This window comes from Camelus bactrianus, chromosome X, assembly GCF_048773025.1.
Source record: "Camelus bactrianus isolate YW-2024 breed Bactrian camel chromosome X, ASM4877302v1, whole genome shotgun sequence".
NCBI lineage: Eukaryota > Metazoa > Chordata > Mammalia > Artiodactyla > Camelidae > Camelus > Camelus bactrianus.
The window spans coordinates 32,188,802-32,216,080 of NC_133575.1; the positions used below are offsets into that span (position 1 = coordinate 32,188,802).

General features: G+C 42.4%; 1 protein-coding gene across 2 annotated transcripts in view; it reads left to right on the plus strand.

Annotated features, from left to right (window-relative positions):
- The first annotated feature begins 24,860 nt into the window (after positions 1–24,860).
- Positions 24,861–27,279, plus strand: part of USP9X (ubiquitin specific peptidase 9 X-linked) — a 119,991-nt gene continuing 117,572 nt past the window's right edge. For both annotated transcript variants that reach the window (XM_074359535.1, XM_074359536.1), the window contains exon 1: positions 24,861–25,574. The gene's annotated coding sequence lies outside the window, so the exon portion shown is untranslated. The remainder of the gene's footprint in view (positions 25,575–27,279) is intronic.

Consider the following 27,279-nt stretch of genomic DNA (forward strand, 5'->3'; position numbering starts at 1 on the left):
TGTGTTGCTATTAGGTGATTTTGTAGGAGATCGTGCTAAATGAAAAAACAAGGTGCAACAAAGCCGTTTAGTAGAGAATATATTTTGAGAATATAAATATAGGTACATACTTTCTGATATTTTTCAAAACAAAGCAATGGAAAGATAAAGCAAAAACTAACATAAAAAAAGCGGTTTCCTAAAGGGGGAGGGAAGGAATGTGGAAAGCACAAAGATGGAAGCTAGACCTCTCTGAATATATCTTGTTTTATATTTTTGCTTTGTGTAAAAGATGGCCCCCCCTGAGGATCCTCACCTCCTGGTATTCACATCCTCGTAAAGTTCCCTCAATATTGTACCAGAGTTGGTCTATGTGGCCAGAAGAATTTGGCAGAAGTGACAGTATGTAACTTCCAAGATTGGGCTCTTAAAAGGCAACGTGGCTTCCGTTTTATTCTTTCTCTTGGATGCCTTGTGCTGGGGAAAGGCAGTTGTCCTGTTGAGCAGTCATGTTACTGAGTCCAAACTCATTCTGCTTGCTGCACAACAGGCCAATAAATTGGGAGACGAGGTGTTGGGGCAAGGAATAACGACTTTATTTGGAAAGCTGGCAGACCAAGAAGATGGCAAACTGATGTCCTAGAGAACCGCCTTCCCTAAGTCAGAATTCAGGCTCCTTTTATATTAAAAAAGGGATGGGATGTGCTTGGTTGTTGCAAATTTCTTGGTGTAGGAATTCTTTGTTCCTAAAATCCTTTGTTCTTGTAGCTGTCCATGTGGGTCATATCATGGTGTCCCTATAAACCTCCAACAACAACAAAAAATGTTATTTTCTATTCTGCAACTTATCTTTATATGAATGGGAAAGTGTTAATATCCTTAAAGGTTAGAATATTGAGAATAGGCTGTCCTATATATTTCAGGCCATTGGCAACATTCTTTTACAAAAGGTACAAAACAAGATTAAGCCTAGGAAACAGAGCACAGCGGTAAAGCCAAAGGAACAGATCTAATATGGAGTCAGATGTGTTCTTTTCTATTACAGTCAGAGCAACGGGGTGAAGCTCTGTCAACACCCACATGAGTGAACCAGCTTGGAAGCAGATCATCCAGCCCCAGGTAAACCTTGAGATGACTGGAGCCTCGGCTGACATCTAGACTGTGTTTCAGGAGAGTCCCTGAGCTAGAACAACCCAGCTTAGCCGTCCCAGATTTCTGACCCCTGAAACCGTGAGATAATAAGTATTTGTTATTTTAAACTGCTAAGTGTAGTTTAATTTGTTATGCAGCAATGGATCGCGAATACACATTGGAACCAGAAAATTGTTTTTAATAATTAAAATACCGAATATAAATAAAAAGAAAAAAAAAGCCATCCTTAAAAATTCAAGATAAATGGAAGCACAGGAACTCAACTATATCAAAGCTGGTGGCAAAATTATACAGACAATAATTATTTCAAGTGACTTGCAAACACAGTATTTTTACTGTACATCCCTAGCTGGCTAAATCCTAAAAAGAACTGCAAATAAATCTTAAATCACATTCAGTGGTTTAATTGTAAGCAATGGCCTAGGTATTGTTGCCCTGACGCTTTTCTAGCTATGTAGCAGAATAAAGCAAATAAGTCATTATGTTAACATCATTAAGAACCAAGATTTTATACATGAGAGAAAAGAGATACAAACACAATATCAAAGAAAGAAGTAAAAATCCTTTGCTCATTAATCTGGATTGGACATAGCAGTATTAATTCATAAATTCTTTTTCTTTTTCTAAAAAGTGTGTCTTTTCTAGCTCTGTGCACTGAAAGACCTAAACGAAATGACAACATAATAGCAATCAATACACAACATCCAGATTGCAGTGACTAAATATAATTTAAAACAAACAAACATGCAGAACTCCTTAGGGAAATGGCTAATTTCAGTTCTGAGGCTGGAAATGTAAAAGATGAACCTGGAATATCCTGTCTTACTAGAAATTAAGGACTACAAGAGTCAGAGGACTAAGGAACCAACTTTAAAAATTTTTTTAATGTTTCATTCATTTCACTTCATTTCATAACATTAAAGCTGTTTTTTTTTTTCTTTAATTTCTTTTGGGGGGGTAGGGGAAGGTAGTTAGTTTTGTTTGTTTGTTTGTTTTATGGAGGTACTGGGGATTGAACCCAGGGCCTCATGAATGCTAAGCGTGCACTCTACCACTGAGCTATACCCTGCCCCCCAGAACCAACTTTTTAAGGTGATCTCCCTGGCCCAAGATAGGACAATCTGAGCATCAAAATGCATGATTGCAAAGTAGTATATATATTTATACATCAAATATTTTAAAACTATATGAATTCATAATGATACTAAAAAATAAAATCTCATTGGTGACTTTTTGAAGGCTGCTAGGATACCAACTTATTAATCATAAAATTGGCAAAGAAAGGAAAAAAAGTAAACATTTATCCTGCCTGATTGTATTTCAGAGCATCCAGAATTAATGGGAAAGTTCTTCATTATAAAAGAATTCAAGCTCTGAAAGAATGTGAGAATTATAAAATCACCATTTCATGAAGGAATGATCTGGGTTCTGGAAATGCTTTATATCTTGATTTAAATGGTGGCTACATGGTTGCATAATATGTAAATATTCTTCTAGCTGTCCACTTAGTTTTTGTGCATTTTATTGTAGGTAAAGTATACCTCAATTTAATCATTTTACTTCAATTTTTTAAAAAAATCACTGTTCTGCCTTCCAATGAGGTATAATAGGAAGTACACGGCACCCTATGAAATATCTTTGCCAAAAATTGAATTGAAATCTAATCAGGGCTCCAAACGTAACTACCAGCTCACAGAAAATAAAGGGGACAGAGGAACATGTTAAATGATACCAACAGGCTACAACAAGACAAATTTAGAATGGGACATTCTACAGGAAAAATGACATGGTTTCTTTCGTGAATTAATGATATATAAGGGAAAGGGAAGGAGGAGGGAAGGGTCATAGATTAAAAGAGATTTAAGAGATATAGTAACCTAAACAATATCTGGACATTATTTGGGTCTTTATTGTTTATTTTTTTTTGGCAGGGTGGAGGTAATTAGGTTTATTTATTTATTTATTTCAGTGGAGGTACCGGGGATTAAACCCAGGACCTCGCACATGCTGAGTGCTAAGCGCACACTCTACCACTAAGTTGTACACCCCTCACCCCCATTTTGGGTCTTGATTCAAATAAACCATAAGTTAAAAAGCCATTTCTGAGACAATCAGGAATATTTGAACACAGATGATATTAAGAAGTTAGTGTTCATTTTATTAGGTGTGATAGTGGTATTGTGTAGATAATCAGTGGTAATCTGGTAGATACTTAAGTATTTATGGGTGAAATGATATGATTTCCTTTAACTGCAGGGGAAACATATGGAGGGGAATAAACGGAGCAAGAAAGCCGCAGGGCTAATAACTGCTGAAGCCGAGTGATTGATACAGTAGGGCTCATTAAATAAGTCTCAATTTATTTTTGTGTATGTTATTAAGCTCTTAAGCTTCAAACTCACCCTTCTATACATTTTGCTTCTGGGGATGGGATTCTGCCATCCACATTTCTGCTTTGCCAACTGCTCCCTGTTAGACTCTGCCTATAGGTGGGTGATGGAGACTGCAGGGCTGGAGGAGGATGATGGAACTTAAACTCCCTTCTGTTCTTCCTTGTTCCTTCCTGTCAGCTTCCTGCTTCTGTCAGCAACCTCCCAGGAACATTTCTTCACCCCCAAACCAGCAGCGATTTTCCGTGTCTATGGCTGAATTGCAGTTTTGCAACATTCACAGAACGAGCCTCACCAAACCCCCATCAGAAACACCAAAATGAGGTGAGCAGCACCCTCTCCTCAGAGGTGTGGCTCCCAGCCCCAAGGAGCCCTTCCTCTAGACTTCTAAATTGTCATAATTTCATTCTCTTTCCTTTGTACCCAAGCCCTGGGAGCTGTAGCAGCTTTCTGCTTTCTGCTCTAAGATACCTCAAAGTTCTCTTAGATATCTCTAAGATACTATTTGAGTTACAATTTTACACTTGCTTCACCTGTTTTATATGAGATCCGGTCTGTTCAAATAACACATGTGGCTTCTGCCTCCTAATTTTTCCCTAACTGAGAGCTATACCAGCTCCCATCAGTCGTTGGTTGAAGGCTGCTTCCAGGGGGATTCGGTCCCCAGAATTTACCATGGGCCACAGGGGTGGCAAAGCCTCGGGCAGCAGGGCAGGCTCCAGTGACAGGAGAAAGCCCTCAGGCAAAGTAATCCAGGAGCCCTCGATTGGAAGTTGGGCCAGTGTGTACTGAAGTGATAAGGGAGAGGGAATAAGGGTGGGAGAAGTGACAATGTTTGCTGCACAGCCAAATGCCCTTTATGAAAAATTAATTTCTAATTACACAAGCATTCATTATCTTTGAGAGACTCTTGGTCATTCAGCCTAAAGTCCTCTCACTCACCATCCCCCATCGTGATTCCCTTGTCGTCCTTCATCCCCAGAGGTAACTACTGTTATTGATTTTCATTTACCAATGTATTTTTCTACATATGCTTGCTTATAAAACATATATGGCATTATTTTGTAGGTTTTTGTTTTTACTTCATAGTACGCATGTTTTTTTTTTTTTGCAATCTGCTTTATTCATGAGACAATTTGTCTTGGAAGTCGTTCCATCTTATGACACATAGATCCACCTATTTCTTTTGAACTGCTGCATAATATTCTCTAGTGTGCATACGCCATGGCCTATGTCGCTGTTGCTCTATGTTCACAATTCACACAATTCTCTGATTAATATCCATGTCTCTGTGTCTTTGTACCTGTTTAGGAGTGTCCTTTAGGGTAGACGCAGAGTAGTAGAAATGCTGGGTCAGACAGAATGTGTGTTTCAAAGCTTGCATTAGATTTTAAAAATATGTCCTCCAAAATGGAGTTCCAATTTACAAGCTGTAATATTGTGGTTTATAGTAAGAAATATATATTTCGTCTTAGTCTTCGTTTCTGGCAGTCTCCTCCAAAATCTTTGGAACTTCCTAAGTGATGAGAGCAACAAAGGTGTCTTTGTTATGTTAAAAAGGTGACTCCAGGAACTGCACCTAAGGATGGGGGCTGGTTGCCGGTTGCCAGGGGAACCAATAATGTGATTTTAGGGTTGGAACTTTCAGTCCCACCTTTTAACCCTGGGGGAGGGAAGGGGAGCTGCAGGTTAAATCAGTTGCCAGTGGCCAATGATTTAATCAATCACGACTAAGTAATGAAGCCTCCTTAAAAAACCCAAACCCATCGGGTTCAGAGACCCTCTGGGTTGGTGAACACGCGGATATCGGGGGAGAGCGGCGCACCTGGAGAGGACGTGGAAGCTCCTCATCCTTTCCCCACACCTTGCCCTGTGCATCTCTTCCAGCTGGCTATTCGCAAGTTGTATGTATCCTTTTATAGTGAACCAGTAATTTAATAAGTAAAATGTTTCTCTGAGTTCTGTGAGCCTCTAGCAAATGAATTGAACCCCAGGAGGGGGATAGTTGGAACGTGGCCAATTGGTCACAAGTCCAGGTAACAACCTGGACTTTGAGACTAGTGTGTGAAGTTGTGGGGTAGGAGTAGGGGGGAGTTCTGTAGGATGCAATCCTTAACCTGTGGGATCTGATGCTGCCTCCGGGTAGTGTCAGATTTGAGTTTATTTGACTTCAATTCTTGGACACTCTGCTGATGTCTGAGAATTGCTTGGTGTTGTGTGGCAAGCACTCCCCACCCCACCACCAAAGAACACATACACATTCGAATCAGGCCCAGGAACCCAAGAGTTAGTGAAGTGGGATTTGCCAGAATGGCTCTGGCTCAGAGAAACTTGTGGTTTGGGAAGAGAAAGGATGTAAAGGGGCGCGGGTGGAGGGGTACATATAACCTTATTGTTACAGTATCTGTAAACTGGTTTGGGAAGTCTAGGAATTTGCTATTCCGCTTCTCCTCCGAGGGTCTTATAGATGCTAATAAAGACATTAGGTTGATTAACAAGAGAATGGGAAGACGCTGAGAGGAGAGTCAACTCTTTCTCCCAGCTAGGTGGAAAATTTTAAACTGTTTTTAAGAAATAAGGTGAATTTAAACATTTTTTAAATTAATAGGAAGTTATCTGAAAAGAAAAAAGAAAGAAGGTGAATAAAGTGAATATTGACAGGGGTGAAACAAAGGAATCAGAAAGGAGAGAGTCACGGAGCTCGTCCCAGCAGGGTGGAAATCTTTAGATGGTTATTAGTAAATAGGATGAATAAAACCGACAGTGATGGGGTTAAAACAAAGGTTTAATACAGCACTACCTAAGGTTGGGTGGGCTGAAAGGACCCCTTATTGACCCCCAATAATAAAGGGCCCCAAACAAGTCCACTCTATCTCAGTCTGGAGAAATTTAAAAAGCTAGAAAACAAAAATTGCAATGAGAAACCTGACCAGCAATTGCTTGGGGGCAGTGCTTAGGCTTATTAATTGAGATAAAGTTTTTTGCAGAAGAGTGAGTAAAATTGTCAGGGAGTGGAGAAGAGAAGTTACCAGTAACTTATTACTTAGTCCCATGAAGCCATTGGTGAAGCCCTTACTCGGGCTGTGGCTGGGCTGAGACAAATGAAGTGGTTGATCGAGTCATGAAAGTTGGATGTTTAAGTTGACATGTAAAGAAGTTGTGTCAGCTGTACCTGAATTTTATGGAAATAGCTATTTTGTCTGGCTGGGGAGCATGTCCCCTACTTAGTGTTGTAAAAATCACAACCTGTGGATGAAGCTCCAGTTAGAACATAAGAGTTGACGGGATGAAGGCAGAGGTTTGCAGACCTGGTATGCTGAAACAGGCTTTACATGATGCGCTAGTGTCTCTTTATCTGAGGGTGTCATGGGGACGGACACTGTGTCTGACTGGGAATGTGTCCCCTGCCTGGTATGGTAAAACAGAAGGCATGGAACTCCTGCCGTCAAGCACTGTTCATTGGTCTTGCTAAATGGGCGTCCGTAAGACTGCCGGAGCCCACACAGTGGAACAGATGCCGGGGCGCTGGTGGGGACAGATTCCCTGTGCAGCGGCCTTTCGTGGAGTGTGGACTGGGGCTTGTGGCAGGAGCCTGTGAGCCTCCCAGCGACCACTGCTGGGACTTTGAACTAGAATTCCCATTTGAGGGGTATCGACTCCCTTGCAATCAGACATTAATTGAAGCTGCCCCCTATGACTGAAGGACGTAGTGACCTTGAAACCAGAAATACCCACAATGTCTTGGGTAATGTCAGAGAAACACTCCGCTGGGGGTGGCAGTGCCCAGAAGAGTTCCATACAAATGGAAGTGGCTTATACAGGGCCGTGCTGATCTGGGAGTCCGAGGAGGGGAGAGTCTGGGGCAGGGAGCCTCTCCTCCCCTAGAGCTGACTCTGGAACGGCGGGAGGAGCTGCTGGATTTTGTCGGCACTTGGACACTGTAAACAGTTCTCCACAGACAAAGAAATCACTCCGGGAAATCACTACGGGAATTGGGGTGCATTAAGGTAGGACATGCCAACCTCCCCATCAGAAGAACTCCCTGCCAGGTTTGGCAGGTGACTGGAATCAGCAAGCGGATGTCCCCGTGCGCTCGCTGGAGGCGGCCCCCTGGGTGCGTGAAGTGAGTGGACCTGGGGCACTGCAGCCGCGCAGAGACGGGCTGGGTCTAGACACAGTCCTCTCGCTCCCTCTGAGGCACAAAATGCCAATAGGAGCTGTTCTGCCCGCAAGAGAGCCGGCGAGTGCAGAGGGCTGTGTGGCAGATTCCGGTGGGGGGAAGGCCTTGATCACAGCTGGCAAGTGACACTGATGCTGGAAGCCCCGGGGCTATAGATGGGTGCTGACGGGCACGGTGCAGACTCCGGCCTGGGCGCTGCTTACCCGGTGGTAGGTGCAAGCGCTCAGGCTTGATGGGAAAACCAGGAGAGAAGACAGTGCACCAATTTGGACAGCTGAGCATTACTTCTTCAGATCAAGGAACACACTTTACCAGCTCATAGTGTCCAAGGATGGACAGTGAGATATCTTCCTCATGGTACTAGTTTGATAGCGAATTGGAAGGGACAGTTGAAACAGTGACTGTCTATAAGGGGGAGATGGCAGCCTGAAGGGCTGGCTTACACGCCTTCACAAGTATGAGCTCACGGTCAGTGTGAGCATGAGTGGGGCCTAAGGGTTTCCCCACTGGTTAGATTTCGCTGTTTTTCTGGTGGGTCTGGGGCAAAGGGGGTGGGGAAGGTGCTGGTATTTTTCCTTCCCCACATTACTTTAGCTTTTTTTTCTCCCTACATGACGCAGTGGTCACAAGACCGGGACTGAAAACAGGGATGATTCCTGAGCACGAAACTGTAACTGTGTTTTTAACCTTTGTGTCAGAATTCCTAAGGGCCTGATGGGGCAGGTTGTGCCTTCACCCCATCTGGCAAAATTGGGGCCAACGGGGGAATGCAGCTCTATTGCCTGGAGGTAAAGATAGCCCACTAGTTCTGGGCCTGTGTGACCTTATCTGAGTAGATGTGCACCGAGGGGGAGGTGCTTGCTAGACTAGCATTGCTGCCTACAATCCAGACCAGCACTGTGGCCAAATCTAATGTCCCTTCCAAAGGTAGAAAAGTTTGCTTATAAATGGAGAGAAGGAAAAATAGTAGCTGAGGGTGGGAGAATGAATACAGAAATGGATTATGTAATGAGGGCCCTCCAATACTGAGTTAACATTTTAAAAGAGGCTCAGAGCAAGAGATGATACTGTCTCAGCACAATTATACCAGGTGCTTGGAAGGGTGAAGCCACATATTGCCAACACCACTGCTGCTTTTGGAACCTGACAAGATCAAACTGAAGCTTGCAAAGCTGAGTGGCCTCATCCTGGAAGACACTTTCTTATGCTCTGATGCTGGACTGGATAGTTACTAATGACTAAGTAGAATTCTAGTAAATGTGCTGTGTCTTTGACTTTTATGATTGTTCTGCTGTTGAGGGATCCATGTTTAAAGACCAGGGAATAGACTGTGATACTGTGATTTATAAGAAGAAATAGGTATCTTTGGTCCCTATTTCTGGCAGTTACTAAACCCCTTGGAAACTCCTAAGTGATGAGAGCAACAGAGAGGTGTCTTTGTTGTGTTAATGAGGTGGCATTTTGGACTGTACCTAAGGATGGGGCTGATTGCCATGGGGACCAATTTTTGATTGGTTCCACCTCTTAACATGGGGAGGTGAGGAGAGCTGGAAGTTAAATCCATCACCAATGGCCAATGACTTAATCAATCATGCCTATGTAAACACCCAAAAGTACAGGGTTCCAAGAGCTTCTGGGTTGGTGAATATGTGGATATCTGGGGAGGATGGGGCACCTGGAGAGGGCATGGAAGCTCCTTGTCCTTTCCCCACACTTTGCCGTGTGCATCTCTACCATCTGGCTATTCCTGAGTTGTATCCTTTTATAATAAACTGGTGATTTAGGGAGTAAAACGTTTCCCTGAGTTCCGTGAGCCACTCCTGCAAGTTAATTGAACCCAAGGAGGAGGTCGTTGGAACCTAGCCAGTTGATCTGAAGTACAGGTAACAACAAGGACTTGAGCCAGGTGTCTGAACTGAGTTGCCAAGGAGGACATGGTTGGAATCTCCGTTCTATAGCCGGTTTGTCAGAAGCACAGGTAATAGCCTGGGCTTGTGACTGGCATATTAAATGGGGCTGGGATGGGGGCAGTCGTGTAGGGCTGAACCCTCAACCTGTGAAATCTGATGCTTTCCCCAAGTAGATGGTGTCAATTGAGCTGACATGAGTGGAATTCTCGGGTACCAGCAAAGTGAGAATTCCTTGTTTATTTGGGTAAACTGACACCCCTCATTGGAAACTGGGTCTCAGAATACCCAGAAGACAAGAGTACTAGGAGGGGACCAATGCATTTTTTTACTACAGGACTCACTATGGCTGCCTTAGCCTACATTTCCCATCAGCACTGCTCTAGGCCCCTATAGTGGAAGCTAACCCAGTGGAGAGAGAGCTAGCTGGTCACCCCAACCACCCCGCAAACCACCAGGCATCTTCCGCACCCTACTGTCCATGCAGCCACCAGGGCAGAACCACTGTAATGCCTCAGGAAACACCAACACCCTCGGGGAGTCTTCAGAGTGGCAGCAGTGTCTGTGGTGTCCCCAAGAGCAGAGTCTCATAGAGACTATTGGAATGGACTTGTTCCTGAACTTATGTGACAGCCCTTAGCAACTCCTGGAAATAATTGAGTGCATTCTGGGGCACTGAGGTCCTTGCTTGACCTGGTGGCAGGGCAATTAGGTTACCCATAGCTTTTGTTTTATGCCACCAACAACAGACCTGGTGTCTGTGGGGGTGGCATCTGTAGGAGAAAAGCTAGACAGTTTCTTTCAATTATTCCTAAGTATACCTGGGGCTGGAATCCATGGTGTACTTGGCCATGTGACTATCTGAAAAAAATTTTTTTTTCCAGGCAGAGGAAACAGCAAAGACCACGGGTCTGATGTGAAGATGCGCTTATCATGTTCACGGAATGGTAAGGAGGCTGGTTGGAAGGCAGAGAGTGAGGGTGGCAAGTGGGAAATGTAGTCAGAGATGATGATGGGGATTGGAGACTTCATTGGCTTTTCAGATCATTTCTGCCACAAGGATTGTTTTAAAACCTCCAAACTTTTTCAGACTGGGCTCTTGGTTTCTTTGGCGATTCGATTCCCTCAGAACTATTTGCTTCTAGGCAGTTCCATGTGCCGTAACCACATCCAAAGTTCTTTCCTAGATATAAGTAATGTATTTACCTCCTTCCCCTGCTTCACTCTTTTCAAATGAGTGGTGGCTACCTCGATGCCATCTCATACAAGAGGCTCAGATGAGGCACCATCACCCTCAATCTGATTTTTGCTTCAGGGCAGAGTCCCTCTGTTTAAGGAATCTTTTTTTTAATTGAGATACAGTTTATTTACACTGTTGTGTTAATTTCTGGTGTACAGCAAAGTGATTCAGTTTTATATATGTATATTTTTTATATTCTTTTTCATTATAGGTTATTACAGGCTATTGAATATAGTTCCTTGTGCTATATACAGTAGGACTTTGTTGTTTATCTATTTTATATATAGTTGTTAGTATCTGCAAATCCTGAACTCCCAGTTTATCCCTCTATCCCTTTCCCCTTTGGTAACCATAAGTTTGTTTTCTATGTCTGTGAGTCTGTTTCTGTTCTGTAAATAAGTTCTTTTGTGTCATTTTTTTAGATTCCACATATAAGTGATATCATATGATATTTGTCTTTCTCTGTCTGGCTTACTTCACTTAGTATGATAGTATGATAATGTCTAGGTCCATCCATGTAGCTTCAAATGGCATCATTTCATTCTTTTTTATGGCTGTGTAACATTCCACTGTGTGTGCACGTGCACGCATGTGTGTACATACACACCACATCTTCTTTATCCAGTCATCTATCAATGGCCATGTAGGTTGTTTTCATGTCTTGGCTATTGTAAATAGTGCTGCTATGAACATTGGGTGCATGTATCTTTCTGAATTAGAGTTTTCAGGAGTGGGATTGCTGGATCATATGGTAAGTCTATTTTTTAAGGAATCTCTATATTGTTCTCCATAGTGGCTGCACCAAATTCATTCCCACCAACAGTGTAGGAGGGTTCCCTTTTCTCCACACCCTCTCCTTAACTGAGGAGTCTTAATGAGCCTTTGTGTCAAGTGCTCAAGCAGTCCCTAGGCAGTAGCCTGGTGGCCGACACTGTTGCAACTGTTAGGCTGGTAAGAGATAATGAGGCCAAATGCATTTAGATTGTATATTACAGAGACCACATAAGCGAGATCAGCATGGTGTTCCCTCCCCTTCCCCCGCCCACGTCCCTAGTCCCACAGAGTTTAACACCGAACATGAGGACCCAAATGACAGACCACCGGAGTGGTAAGCCCTTCTGCTGGGGAGAAGCCAATTCTAAACCACAGCCAAGCAGTTTTCTAGACAGCCATGGAAGCCAGCGCCGTACCCCAGCGGCACAGTGGGGAAGGTAGAAAGGGATGCCCTCCCCAGAACCAGGGGGATGGGTGAGAAGCTGCCCTGTGGCAGTCTCCCACAAGATAGAGGGGAGAAGCTGCCTTGTAGCAGCTCCCTGTCCTTATCTCCCCTTGTTCCAGGAGGAATCACAGAGCCTTCTGCCAAGTCCGGTCAGACTGCAGACAAGCCTTGCTTAGGTGGCCTACATGGAGATGTGCAAGGTCATCAGCAATTCATGATAGAGCCCTCTCCTTACACTTTGTTACAGTCTTGTCTCTTGTTTGGGATACAGAAGCAGGCAGCTTTTCTAACCCTGTATCCCCCAGTTTCTTATTTCTTTTCATTTTTGCCCTTGAACCCACCAATTCTCGCCTGAGCTTTTCTCTTTCTTGTAATAATATCTTGCTAAACACAGCAAGTAACTATCAATACCCACTATGAACATTTGCTTTCCATCCTCTTTCCCTAAAGCCATTGGTTCAGGAGGCACTTGGCATGACTTCTTTCTACTACAGGTGTTACCTTAATTAAGCATTTTGCTGCCATTTAATAAGACTCTCCATCATTCCATCCTCTAGTATCAGTTTCCTCATTGCCCACTGGCTCATACACAACAGAAATTTCTTTATTGCTCATCCTAGAGTACTGGGTGGGTGCACTGGTCACTGGGACAGTTCTCCAGGCAGTCATTCAGAAACCTGGGCTGACAGACTTCGCTATTTTCAGCACATGGCTACCGAGGTCATCCTTAGGGGTAAGGTACAGAGCCATCTCCTTTGTAGCAAGTTGGATGAAGAGAAAAACATACAGCAGTGTGCTTGGGAGATTTATATGGGCTACCTGAAAGTGGCACATGAAATTTGTTCTCACATTCCATTGCTTATAATTTCATTGCATGGCCATGTCTAACTGCAAGGGAGGCTAGGAAATGTGTCCCCAGGAAGAAGAGGAAAGCATGGATTAGGTGAGAAGCTAGCAATCTCTGTCACATGGTGCTCTGGAATAGCGTATTGGCAGTGTGGGTGGTGAGAAGTGGCTGAATTCCTGGTTAATACTGAAGGTAGAGACATCAGAATTTGTTGATGGCCTGAATAATCTGGAAGAATAGAGTTCTTCCATAAATGGCTATTGAGAACTCAGTTTTCAGCATGTGATTTTTGAGGTGCCTGTGAAGCATCACGTGGAAACACTAAATAAGCAGTTGGATATGCAGGTTTACAATTCAAAGGAGGGGTCAGGACTGAAAACATAAATTTGGGGGTCCTCAGGACGTAGATGGTATTTAGAGCCATTGGGCAACACTAATGGCAAAACTGTATGTACAGATAACTGCGCAAATTTCATTCATTATACTAAGTAGCTCTTTTCACATCTTCACATCTTGGAAATTGGAATGCATCTTACAACACTCAAACCAGTCTTCAATTATTATGATTGACAGTATTTTCTTTCTTTATTAGTAGCATTTAAAATAATGATGTGTCTTACAATTGATGGTACCTCGGATTCAATGAAACAGTATTAATAGTAGTAAAAATGATGATGATAACATTTAGAGCACTTAATATTGTACATCAGATACTGTACTAAGCCCTTTCCATGATTATCTTTATATATAGTTACAGTGTAGAAATGTTAAGAGCACAGACACTGGGGCTTGACTGTGGGTTTGGATTCTGGCTCTGAGCTTACTAACCTCATGACCCTGGCCAAATGCTTAATCTGTTTCCTCATCTCTAAAATGGGATGATAATAGTACCTAAGTTATAGGTTTATTATGAAGAGTAAAGGAGTTGATACATGTAAAGTGGTTAGAATAGTGCTTAAGCACACCTACTGAGTTATTTGGTAACATTGTTAAAACTATGTGAAAAAGTATGAATGCAAAAATTCATCAAGCTATATACTCTTTAGTGCATTTTACCCATGTTACTTATATATTTTATATCTCGGTAAGAGAGGAAAACAAACCAAATCAAAACAGTTTCGAGAAAAAGAGATCATCTGTCTTCTAAATAAGAAATATGTGTGCAATGATATTCATTGAAGTACTTTTGTCTGAAATTAATATAGTTACTCCAGCTTTCTTTTCACTAGAGTTGGCATGGTGTATCTTTCTCCATTCCTTTACTTTTAATTTATCTGTCTACGTTTAAAGTGAGTTTCTTATAGACAACAAATAGTTGGGTCTTGTTTTTTTAATCGACTCTGACAGTTCCTGTCTTTTATTTGGTGTATTTAGGCCATTGATGTTTAATGTGATGATTGATATAGTTGGATTAATATTTACCACATTCCTGTTTTCTAATCATTGTCCTTATTCTCTGTGTGTGTTTTTTGTCTTCTCTTTTTCTGCCTTTTTTCTTTTTATGAGATATAAGTGACATATAACATATGAGTTTCAGGTGTGCAACATGACTTGATATTTGTATATTGAAAAATGATCACCACAGTAAGTCTAGTTAACATCTGTCACCATACATAGTTACAAAAAATTTTTTTCTTCTGATAAGGACTTTTAAGATTTATTCTCTTAACAACCTTCAACTATGCAATACAGTATTATTAACTAGTCACCATGCTATACATTACATCCCCATAACTTGCCTCTGGCAACCACCAATCTGTTCCTGTATCTATGAGCATGGTTTTATTTTAGTTCTTTAAGATTCCACAGATAAGTGAGATCATATGGTATTTGTCTTTGTCTGATTTATTTCACTTGTTGCAAATGCCAAGATTTCATTCTTTTTATGGCTCAATAATCCATTGTCTATATATACCACATTTTCTTCATTCATCAGTTGATGGATGCTTAGGTCATTTCCATATCTTGGCTGTTATAAATGATGCTGTAATGAACATGGGGGTGCTGCCTTCTCTGGTTTTAACTGAACATTTTATATATGATTCCACTTTCTCTTCTCTTAGTATATCAGTTATACTTCTTTCTTTAGTGGTTGTCCTAGAGTTTGCAGTATGCACTTACAGCTAGTCCAAGTACACTTTCAAATGACACTATTCCATTTCACGGGTAGTGCAAGTACCTTATAACAGTAGTCCTAATTCCTCCCTCCTGTTCCTGATAACATTTCTGTCATTCATTTCACTGATCCATAAGCTATGACACTTATTAAGTATTGCTATTATTGCTAACATTGTTGCTATTATTATTTTGAACAAACTTATCTGTTAGATCAATTAAGGATAAGAAAAATAAAATATTTTATTTTACCTTCATTTATTTCCTTTCTAGTATTCTTCCTTTATGTAGATCCAGGTTTCTGACCTATATTTTCCTTCCTTCTGAAGAATTTCTTTTAACATTTTTTGCAAGGCATATCTACTGGCAACAAATCCTCTCAATTTCTGTTTGTCTGAGAAAGTTTATTTCCCCTTCACATTGGAAGGATACTTTGGTGGGATCGCTAATTCTATGTTGGTAGTTTTTTTTTTTTTTTTCTTTCAACATTTTAAATATTTCACTCATCCCTTCTCTCTTCTTCTTTGGTTGGTTTCTGAAGGGAAATCCAATGTGATTCTTATTTTTGCTCCTCTACAGGTAAGGTGTTATTTTTCCTCTGGATTCTTTTAAGATTTTCGCTTTGTCTTTGGTTTTCTAAAGTTTGAGTATGATATGCCTAGGTATCGATTTTTTGGCATTTATCCTGGTTGGTATTCTCTGAGCTTCCTGGATCTGTGGTTGGTGTCCGTCATTAACATTGGAAAATGCTTAGTAATTATTAGTTCAAATACTTCTGTTTCTCTTTCTTCTACTTTTGTTCCTCTTTCTTCTACTTCTGTTATTCCCATATGTGTACATTATACCTTTTGTAATTGCCTCACAGTTCTTTGATATTCTGTCCTTTTTCATTCTTTTTTTCCTCTTTGCATTTCAGTTTTGAAAGTTCCTGTTAACATATATTCAAGCTCACATATTTTTCCCTTGGCCATGTCCAATCTACTAATTAGCCCATCAAAGGCATTCTTCATTTCTGTTACAGTATTTTTATTTCTAGTGTTTCCTTTTGATTTCTTTTTTAGAGTTTCTAACTCTGTTTACATTACCTGTCTGTTCTTACATGTTCTCCATTTTTCCCACTAGAACTTTTAACATAATAATCATAGATTTTTTTTAAATTCCTGGTTTGATAATTCCAACATCTCTTCCATATTTGAGTTTGGTTCTGATGCTTGCTCTGTCTCTTGAAACTATGTTTTTTGGTATGCCTTGTAATTTTTGATTGAAAGTCAGACATGATGTACTGGGAAAAAGGAACTGTGCTAAATGGTCCTTTACTGATGTGGTGGTAGCCTGTAGGGGAGGGGAAGCATTCTATAGTCTGTGATTAGGTCTGTCTTTTAGAGAGCCTGGGCCCTTGAACTGTGGCCTTCACAAGTGCTTCTCATCCTTTCCCCTCCCTTTGCTTTAGGTGAAACAGGAAGGCTAGAGGGGACTGGAGTTGAGTACTTCTTTTCCCCCTTGTAAAAGGCTAGAGAGGCCAATGTCACAATCCCAGGCCACATAGTTTAGGCTTTAATAACACCTAAGGTAGTTAGGTACTGTTAAAAAAAAGTTTCCCTTAAGGGCAGGCATTTGTTAAGGAGAACAGAATACTCTGGACATATTTCATAAAGGTTACTTTTCTCTCCCCATTCTAAGAGGCAGGAGGGGATTTTTCTCCAGTCTACACAAAACATGGTGGAGCTCCTAGAAGTAAAATTTATAAAATTATGGGGGCCCTCCTAAGACAGGACCCATCTCCCGCCTGCCACCAACCTGGAGTTTTTAACTCTTTAGCCTTTCCACACTGAACTTCCAGTGATTTATGGATTATAGTTTTCCTACCCTGGTGCTGGCTCCAGCTGCAGGCTTCTGTTCCAAGGCTTCTGCTCAGGTAAACTGTGATTCTTTGTATTTGCCTGTTTCTTCAATTGTGGGGGCGGGGAGGGCAGCAGTTAACCCTGTGATCTCAATTTTCTGATGGCTCTAAAAGTTGTTAATTTTCAATCTATTCAACTTTTTTCCTTGTGAGGATGGGAGTGATGACTTCCAAGTTCCTTACATGTTGGACTGGAAACTGGAAGTCAGCATTTTCTTATAATAGCAAAAGATTAAAAACGTGCCAAATGTGCATCAGTAAATGACTGGTTATCCAAATTATGCAGCATATACCTAATGGGATACTATGCAATCAAAAAAATCAGCTCTAGATGTCTTGATATGGAAAGATCTGCTAGATAGTTTAGGTGAAAAATGCATGGCGTGGAAAATAAATCATATGCTAACATTTACTGAATATTCTTTGAAGTGAATGAATGTTTTAAAACACCTACTCTTCAAAATAAATAAAGAAAATACAATTTAAAAAGATTGGTGGAAAATGCCAAAATGATCACAATCACATTTTAGCATTATGAGTGTTATTTTTACTTGTTTCTTAATTTTCCAAACTTGCTAAATTTGGTGATGTTATTTCTATAATTCTTAAAAAAGACTATTCATACAAAAAAAAATCTGGAAAAAAATGCACAAAGATAATAGTGGTCATTGGTTTGGTGATGGAGGAAAGGAAAATTTCTTCCCTGCTTGCTAGACATTTTATAATGTCATAATATTACATTTACAATAATATTTTTTGTTTGTGACGTACATGCAGGTTTTGTTTGGTTTAAGCTCCTGGTGGCCAGATTAGGTAAACTAAGTGAAAAACACTTTTAAAGAATGGTGCTCGGATCAGGTCTGCTTCTGTTGGGTATACCATCTGTTAAACTACCATTTCTAGCACATGTTTAAAAGAGAGCATAAATCACTATTTTGATATGCAATCCCAAGTTTGTTGACCAAGCAGAAAAGACTGGCTGATTTGGAAACAGTGTAGTTTTTCTCTCCAGACCTTGAGCAAACTGAGTGAGCAAAGCGGCCACAAACAGTAGCTCTCTCTACAAACAGTCAACCCGCAAAAGAAGTAAGAAGCCATGAAATGAGCTCAAAAATATTAAGAAGAAGGGAGGGAATTGATGCTATAGAGTTGACAAATCATTGTTTGCATTCTAAAAAGAATAAATTTTATCTAAAAGAACGAACAAAAAAATGTATCTAAAAGCCAAGAAAAAATTAGCTGTTTCTAGCAGTCAAAAATACAATGTTTAAAAAACAGAAACAAACAAACCAAACAAAAAACCCCAAAACCTCACCAATTTTGGTTGAAAGTAAGCCCCTTTGTCTTTGTGAAAAGTTTGAATTGCAGAATATGTTTAGAGAAATAGCACTTCTGTTATATACTAAATATAATGTAATTATATATTAGAATATATACTATTGTTCTTAGCAGATAAATTCTGTCTTAGTAGTCCTAAAGGAAGTGAATCTCAAACTTCAGTAGCTTCCTCTAGAGTCACCCAGGGGCACCTCTCTAACTTGGACCCTTAGCTCTTCCATTCTTGATTCTAGAAAAATCTGTGTGGAACAGAGCCTCCAGGTCATTCCTATGCTGGTTTCAAATGCCTTAGAGAAACTTCTTTAATAAGTAAGAACGATTTAGGAGTTTGGTATTTTAACAGATTTTTCTAAAATGTTCAAAACAACTGCACTGAGAGACTAGACTGTAAATAATTCTCTTACAATTTTGTTTATACTGATGTCACTAAGCCTTTTTTTCTTTCCTCCAATGACAGGGCAAGCATAAAATTCGAGACAGTTTCTGTCTAGGTAACATGTCCTAATTTAGTAAGATCCAGATTAATGTTGTATATGAAATAGTAGCAAATTAGCATATTTTTATGAGCTTGTGATATTGTGATTTATAAGAAATATTCTTTGGTAATTCAGATAGCCAAAATATATTTCTCTTATATATTTGGTTTTTGTCCATGGTTCCCGGCTTACAGCTTCCAAAATCCTTGGAATTCCCTGAGTGATAAAAGCAATGGGAACATCTTTTGTCATAATATTTGGTCTCTTGTCCTCAGTCCCTGAAATTTTATAGCTTCAGAACCATAAAGGTAAAATGAGTGTCTTGTTATTCATAACAAGCCCCTTTCCACCACAACTGGGTTTACGTTAAATGAGGTGACTTTTGGAAAGTACCTAAAGATGGGGGCTGCCAGGAGATCCAACCATGTGATTGGAGGGTTGGAACTTTCAATCCCACCCCGCCTGACCTCCAGGGAGGGGGAGGTACTGGAAATTGAATAGATCTCCAATGGCCAATAAGCTAATCAATCATGCCTATGTAATGCAATCATGCTTATGTAACAAAGCATCTCAAAAAGAACAGGGTTCAGAGAGCTTCCAGGTTGGTGAACAGAGATTCCAGGAGAATGGCATGCTTGGAGAGGGCATAGAAGCTCCGTGCTCCTTTCTCATATCTTGTCCTAAGCATTGCTTCATTCAATCTGGCTGACCCTGAGTTTTATCCTTTTATAACAAATGGGTGATATAGTAAATAAACTGTTTCTCTGAATTCTGTGAGCTGCTCTAGCAGATTAATCAAACCCAAGGAAGGTGTTGTGGGAAACTGATTTCTAGCCATTAGGTCAGAAGCTCAGGTGACATTCTGGATTTGTGATTGGTGTCTGAGGTGGGGGAAGGAGCCATCTTGTAGAACTGAGCCCTTAACTTATAACCTGAGGAGGGGGTTGCTGGAACCTCCAATCTGTAGTTGGTTGGTCAGAAGAATCACAGGTGACAAGCTGGATTTCCAATTGGCATCTGAGCTGGAAGGCAGTCTTGTGGGACAGAGCCTTTAACCTGTGGAATCTGATGCTGTCTCTGGGTGGACAGTGTCAGAACTGGGTTGAACATTAGGACACCCAGGTGATGTCAGGAGAAATGTTAGCTGGTGATGTGGGGAAAGATTTCCCCCACCCCCACATACACGTTGAAATTGGTGATCAGAACCTTAGAACTTAGTAGTGTTTACTTTTTTCTGGAATAAGCAATATTTCCAAATTAGAGTAGACTTTGAAGAAACTCAAGCAAAAGGAGAAGTTCATTGAAAAATTGCCTTTTTACAGAAACTTCCAGGCTGGCTGGGAGATTTGGAAGGTGTGCTAAGGCAGAAAGCAAGATGGAGCTGAGGTTTCACCAGGCTGCAATCATGTAGGTAGAGCGGAGTGAGAATTCACCTTGCTATCTGACTTGAATTACCAAATGGTTGGGCTGAGTGACTGCAGTGCAGTTTTGATTGTGAAAAGGGTTGAGAAAGTCAGGTTGACTTTGAAGGCCCACATTTAAATCATAAGGCTTATATTTTAGCTAAGTAAGACTTGGAAAATCTGGAATCTTCTGGACAGACATGTGGACAGAGCTGAGCTACACCATTAAGGAGCTATGAATTTATTAAAGCCAGCATAAGGTCAGGAGTGAGGCATAATTAGCAGCCCTAAGTTGTGCTGAAGCAATTCACCTGTACCACAGATTAGTGCTGGGAAGATTCAAACTTTTCCTGAGGAACAGTTGTTACTGTCCAACTTCTTTGGCATAGATGAAATAAGCAAGACTGTGCTAATAAAAACAAATGCAAAGGATCAGATTATTTTGCACTGTGGTGGTTTACCTAAAATATATAAAATGGGACCCTTCAAATTTTAAATAAAACCCAAGAGATCCAAAAACTCTAGAATAAAATGAGTGACATAGCACCCGGACTCCGTGTCCAAGTCCCTGGGGGACAATAGGCCCCTTTCAGAGAGGTTCTCCAGAGTAGGATGGGTAGACTATTTTTAAGCATGTCTGTTCTTGGCACTGGTGTCTAAAATTCAATTGAACATCCTTGGGCAATAGCATATTGTCAGCTGTGATCTTTCATGCTATACCTTGTTCTCCCTAGCTACGTCCTCTGCTTGTCATGAAGATGAAATGGGACCATCTCCTTAAATTCTTGGTTATCACATTTTTACATTAAAAATACTAAGTCATTGTGGACTTTCCTCATTCCATTCAAATCACAAAGCCTTCTCTAGGGGGCATATTATCAAAGCTCCCTCGTCTTTTATATTAGCTTGGCCAATAACCCAGAAGACATTTCCACAGGTATGAAGCGCTTAACCCTCTTGTCTGTAGAACTTTGAGATGTGTAGCTCCAAAAGTATTAATAACAACGTATCCAGCTGTATAGTCTATTCTCTAAGAGTTCTGGTCAACAGTGAGTATACTTAAGCTTTTCTCCGGGAGGGGGTGGGGAATAGAAGTACAATGGGAAATTTTATGAGGAAATGTAAAATAATAAGGCTTTGCCCTAGCAAGGCAGAACCAGGAAGTGAAAAATTAGTTTTAAAGCTAAAGGACAGGTGTTAGAAAAGAGAAACTAAAAACAAAGGAAATAAGAAGGAAGGCCTGGACTATATGGACTTTAAGGAGTGGCACTGTGACATTGAACCTATTTAAACTCAGAACTGTTCATTTCCTAGCCCATTAACTTAGTGGAAGATGTCAAAAGTGGGCAGTCTTGTACGTCACACCCACCCTGGGAGCCATGGTGTACCCTGGGTAGCTCCACAGAGCATAGGAAGAAATGAGTTGCTGGTGAGCTTGACTTGATGGATTAAGTCCCCCTAGAACTGCTGGGGGCAGTATAATTTATAGGCTAGACTGTATGAAATTGATTTTTCAAAATAAATATATGGAACATACAATTTGCCGTTTTGACCACTTTTAAGTATACTATTCATTGGCTTTAAGTACATTCACAATGTTGTGCAACTATCACCACTTTCTATTTCCAGAACTTTTTCTTCATCCCAAACACTGTACCCAGTAAACATTACTCCTCATTCCACCCCTTCCCCAACCTTGGTAACCTCTATTTTACTTGTCTGTATGAATTTGTCTATTATAGGTACCTCATTAAGTGGAATCATACAACATGTGACCTTTTCTGTCTGGCTTCTTTCGTTTAGCATAATGTTTTCAAGGTCCATTCACGTTGTAGCATGTATTGGAATTTCATTCATTTTTAAGTCTGAATAATATTCCATTGTGTGTTTATACCACATTTTGTTTCTCTACTCATCTGTTGATGAACATTTAGATTGTTTCCACATTTTGGCTATTGTGAATAACACTGCTACATACATGGGTGAACAAATACCTGTTTGAATCCCTGCTTTCAGTTCTTGTGGGTATATATACTTTGGAGTGAAATTGCTGGGTCATATGGTGATTTCATGTTTAGCTTTTTGAGGAACTGCCAAACTTTTCTACAATGGCTGCATCATTTTACATTTCCACCAGCAATGTACAAGAGTTCCAATTTCTCCACATCCTTGCCAACACTTGTTATTTTTCATTTTTTGATAATAGCCATCATAATGGGTGTGAAGTGGTATCTCATTGTGGTTTTGATTTGCATTTCCCTAATAACTAATGATGTTCAGCATCTCTTCATGTGCTTATTGCAAAAAAGCCTGCTGGGATTTTGGTAGGGTTTGGGTTGACTCTGTAGGTCAATTTGGGGAGTACTGTAATCTTAAGTCTTCCAATCCTTGAACATGGGCTGTTTTTCCATTTATTTTGGTTGTCTAATTTCTTTTAATGATGTTTTGTAGTTTTCAGTGTACAGACCTTGTCCTTTTGTTAAATTCATTCATTGGTATTTTATTCTTTTGATGCTACTGTAAGTGAAATTGTTTTCTTAATTTCATTTTCAGATATTTTATTGCTGGTATATAAAAATATAATTGATTTTAAAATATTGATCTTATATCCTGCAATCTTGCTAAACTCATTTATTGGTTCTAATAGTTTTTTATAGTAGATTCCCTAGGATTTTCTATATACAAGATCATGTCATCTGCAAACAGAAGTAGGTTAATTGTTCTTTTCTTACCCAGATGCCTTATAGTTGTTTTTCTTTTGCCTGGTTTGAACCACAGGTACAATGCTGAATAGAATTGATGAGAGGGACATCCTTTTAAAGGTGCACTTTTGATAGGGTTGAAAGACATATGTTCAACATTTACCAGTCCTGTCTGGTGACCATGGACAAATCACTTACCCTTTCTGTTATCTAAAGTAAATGATAAAAAAAATTTTTTTTAAAGTCAATGATAGCAATATATGCTCTGGCTACTTCACAAGATTCTAAGGATTAAACAAAACAATCACGCACTTAGCAAACCTACAGTGTACATGGAGGGTGGTATATACTTTAGGAGCTCATAAGCTAGTGGAAGAAGACGAGCCACCATGGAAATAATTATAAAAACAAGATAAAATGTGGTGTGAATTAGTAGGCCTATGAATTTTGTGTTTGGACACCTGATTATATGATTTTTGTGGTGACAACTTTGTATAGTCTACTATATGGAGAAATGGTTTTAAAATTTAAGATACTAATAACATTGTACCTCCTGGTGTCACCTTACACTACTTTGGATTCCATTTTAACAACTTTTTATTACAAATTAAAATGATTGTAGCATAGCTAAATCCAACTCTGTTATATACAAAATATGATTTTGTTTTATAGGACTTTGCTATGATTTTCCATACAATTTGGTGTCCACAAGCATTTCTATTTCAAAAGGACATCGGTGCTTAAATTAGAACTGCATTTTTCTCCTCATTTGAGCATCCAAGGTAGGCTGTATTGTTCCTTGCACTCCATTTATTTGAGATTAGCCTAATAATCTTCACTTTAGAATATAAACATGTAGATGATAATCCATGACATAATGGGTGTCATGGGTTCATAAGGCCCTTCTGGGTTCTAACAGTAAATTGTGCTGATGATTTGGCAAAAGAGGTGAATCTTGCTACATTTAGTACTGCCTAGTCGCTATGCCGTCTGTGGCACTTCGCGAGTTTTTCCTTGCTATACTGTTTTAAGAGCTCCTATGGCTAAAGGGTGGTCGTCAGAGTCAGTCAAGCTGTGAAGCCCAAGTGCTTTCAGGTACGGATGCTACAGGATCATGTGAATGAGTTTCTCAGCACCTGCTTCTTAGGGTGGGGAGAAGGCCCCACTCCAAACTCTTCCCCCTCCCGCCGCAGGAGATAGCCACACCTTCCCCCTATCGGCGCGGAGCAGGTGGCCCGGCCCTCCCAGCCTTCGGCACCTTCCACTGTTTGCCCCCAAAGGTTCCCGTTCCATAGACCTGGCTGGCTCACGGGACACGTGACGTGGGTCAGCTGTGTCCCCGGGACCCCCCCTAACCACCGCGGGTGCGACCGCCCAGCGCTTGGTCTCGAGATCTGATGCCCCTCCCCCTACAATCCCGGAAGGGGGGGGCTGGTGACGTCATCATCCGGGTACTTGCCGGCGGGGCCTCTGCTCACAATGGAACAAAAACAAGCGGCCCAAGTCAAACTCTGAGCGACGCGGCTGTGGCTCGCGCGATTAACTCTGTCCTGACCACGCGCCCTGCCAATCCCGACCTCCCAGCTCCTCCGGCGTGGCGTGCCAGGTCCTTTTGGGCTTCCCTCCCCCATTTCTGCCTGTCCTCGTGCCACGGCTCTCACACTGCTCCAGAGCAGAGGGTTCCTGGCCTTAATGCGACTCTGGGGGGGCCAGCCGTAAGACACCGTGTTGCTTAAACAATTTACCGCATTATCTTCCCTTCCCCCACCCCAGCTCTCTGGATTCTAAGCGTCTCTCGCCTGGCCCGGCTTTCCCGGAGGCACGCGCCACTCCTCCCTGGCGGAAGACAGCCCTGGGTGAAGGGGAAGAAGGAACAGAAGGAGCAGCTGAGCGAAAGGGGGGTTGGGGAGGGGGAGGAGGAGGAGGAGGAGGAGGGCTGAGGGGCGGGCCCTGATGGGGGCGGGGCCTGAAGGGGGCGGGGAACATCAGGACCCTGAGCGGCGCTGGGGCTAGTGGGAGTCTGCGCCGTCGCGCTGCTGCCTCAGCCGCCACCAGTGCTGCTGCCACCGCTACCGCCGCCGCCACTGGTCGAGCGGTTTTTTTTTTTTTTGGTTTGCCGGAGCCGCCATATTGAAGAGGACGGGCATCCGCGGCTGCGGAAGCTAGTCTCCGCCGCCGCCGGAGCCGCAACCTCCCTGCACCCGGCCCTTTAGGGCCTTTGCCGCGCGGAGCCCCTCCCAGCCTCGCTCGGCTCACAGGCCTCGCGGGAGGCGGCCCCCTCAGCGGCTGGCGCTCGGCTTGGCGCCGGAGCTAGCCGCAGCAAAGCGACCAGGCCCGGAGCGGGAACTGAGGCGGCGACCAGTGGAAGGTGAAGCCGCCACTGCGGGAGGAGCAGGAGGAGGTGACGCAGGAGAAACGCACCGCCCGGAGCCCGTCTGCGCTCAGCGAGAGCCCCAGCCTGAGGCGAGAAGGGGGAAGAGAGCCGCCGCCGGCTGAGGAGAAGGAGGCGGCCGCGGCCACCGCTGCTGCAGGCAGACGCTGCGAGCAGTGAATTCCGGCGCCCCAGTGCAGCCCCCTGGTCCTCAAGCTCTCAGCCTCTCGACACACTTTGTCGCCCGTCAACCCTGGGGCCTGGGATGCACCCAGAGTCGGCCTTGACCCGGGACTGAGCCTTGCTGCCGTTTCCGCGTGCCCTGCTTCTGAGGAGAAAACGCCTGTGTCGTGCGGTGAGTAGCCAGCCGCGCTTTTCCGGGGCCAACAGCTGGATCGAGGGGAGGGGAGGAGGGCGAGGGGGTGTGCGTGTGCGCGGGTCCTCCCTCAGCGGCCGGCGGCCGGGCCGGGGGCTTCCAGTCTCCCCCTCCTGGGCCCCGGGCGGGGCGGGGGGGCGGGCGGGCAGGGCTCCGTTCCAAGCGAAGCCGGCGTCCCGGGAGCGTGTCTGTGTGTTTTGGACTGTAAGGGAAAATGGCTGACGGCTCCGTCCCTCCCCCTCCTCCCCCTTCCCGTCCTGTCTGGGGCCGAGTCGGAGGATGGAGTCTCCGGGCGCGGCGTGCCGCCCCCCGCATCCGCAGCAGGGGACCGGGTCGGCGCCGGGGGGGGGGGGCGGGGGCGTCGGCCCCGGGGCGTGCAGCTCCGCGGGCTTGCGGTCTCTCTCTTTCCCGGTCTCTTTCCACTTGACACCAAACGCCATTACTGAGGTGGAGTGATTTGGAGCCGTAGAGCTAGGCCTTGGCTACGCCTGGCTATCGGGCCCGACTACTTGACCGCCTCCCCCCACCCTCCCACGATAACCCTCCGCTTTTCCTGGGCTCTGTGGTCTGGGAGTCGGAGGCGGGTTATCGGCCGCCTCCACCTCCCTCGCCCCCGTTCATTTACCGAGGGCCAAAGCTGCGAGAGATGTTTTGATGCAGAAAATCGCTTCCAAACGAGCTTGGACCCACCACCTTTCTATTTTTAACTGCTTCTGCAAAAAAAAAAAAAAATAATATGTGTGTGTGTATATATATATATATATAAAAAATAGCATGGGCGAGTTAATGATAAAACCTTCAGATTCTTGTGATGTGAGGCTTCGGGTTTGAAAAGTGGTGTATTTTTCATTCATTGTGAAGTATTAAGTTAAAGAGTTACGGAGCAGGTGTATACATGTTTTGTAATATTTGTATGGATTTCTGTTGGCGACTGGGATTTACACGGGGCTTTTTAATATCTCCAGTAGAACATTCTAAAATTAAACATTTTTTGGAAGTTGCATAGTTATAACGTTAATAGGATTTTCCATCGTGCAGTTTACAGGTGTGTGTAATTTCTTCAGACTGTCTTTGAATTTAACTGAGCGAGTTGTAGATGTAGGTTAAATATTCGTGCTTTATTTTAACGATGGAGGGGCGGGGTAATTGTGGCATTCTTTGACCTGGAAACCCATGAGTCCCCATAAATCTACATAAGGTTTGTATATCTTAACTTTTGAGGAAGAATCTGGGGTGCATTGATCTGAAAACTTTTCAGCAGGTACTCAGCCCTCTCTTGGAGCTCATTTTCTATTCCTGGTGATTATATGGTAAGGACTCGTTAATCATGACTAGCTTGGTTTTTTCTTAATCTGTACACTTAAAAATAGAGACTACAAACTCCTTTAGATCTCACTGGTCTACTGATTCAGTGGGCTGCCATTTTGGTTTCAGCAAATGCCTTCCTAGTTCTGGAAGATTTATGTATTATATATATACAAAGATGTCAGCATTTGTTTTCTCAATTTTAAAACTCATGTGCTTTGTCATACTTGCCACTTTAACCCTTTAAGCTTTATTACTTGGATTAGAGGGGAAACCAGAGGTATTTGGAATTGATGTACCAAGGGCAAACTCAAAATGTTTCTTATATCCTATGTTTTGCTTTCTCTCATTTAAAAATAAGACATTTGAACTAAGCATA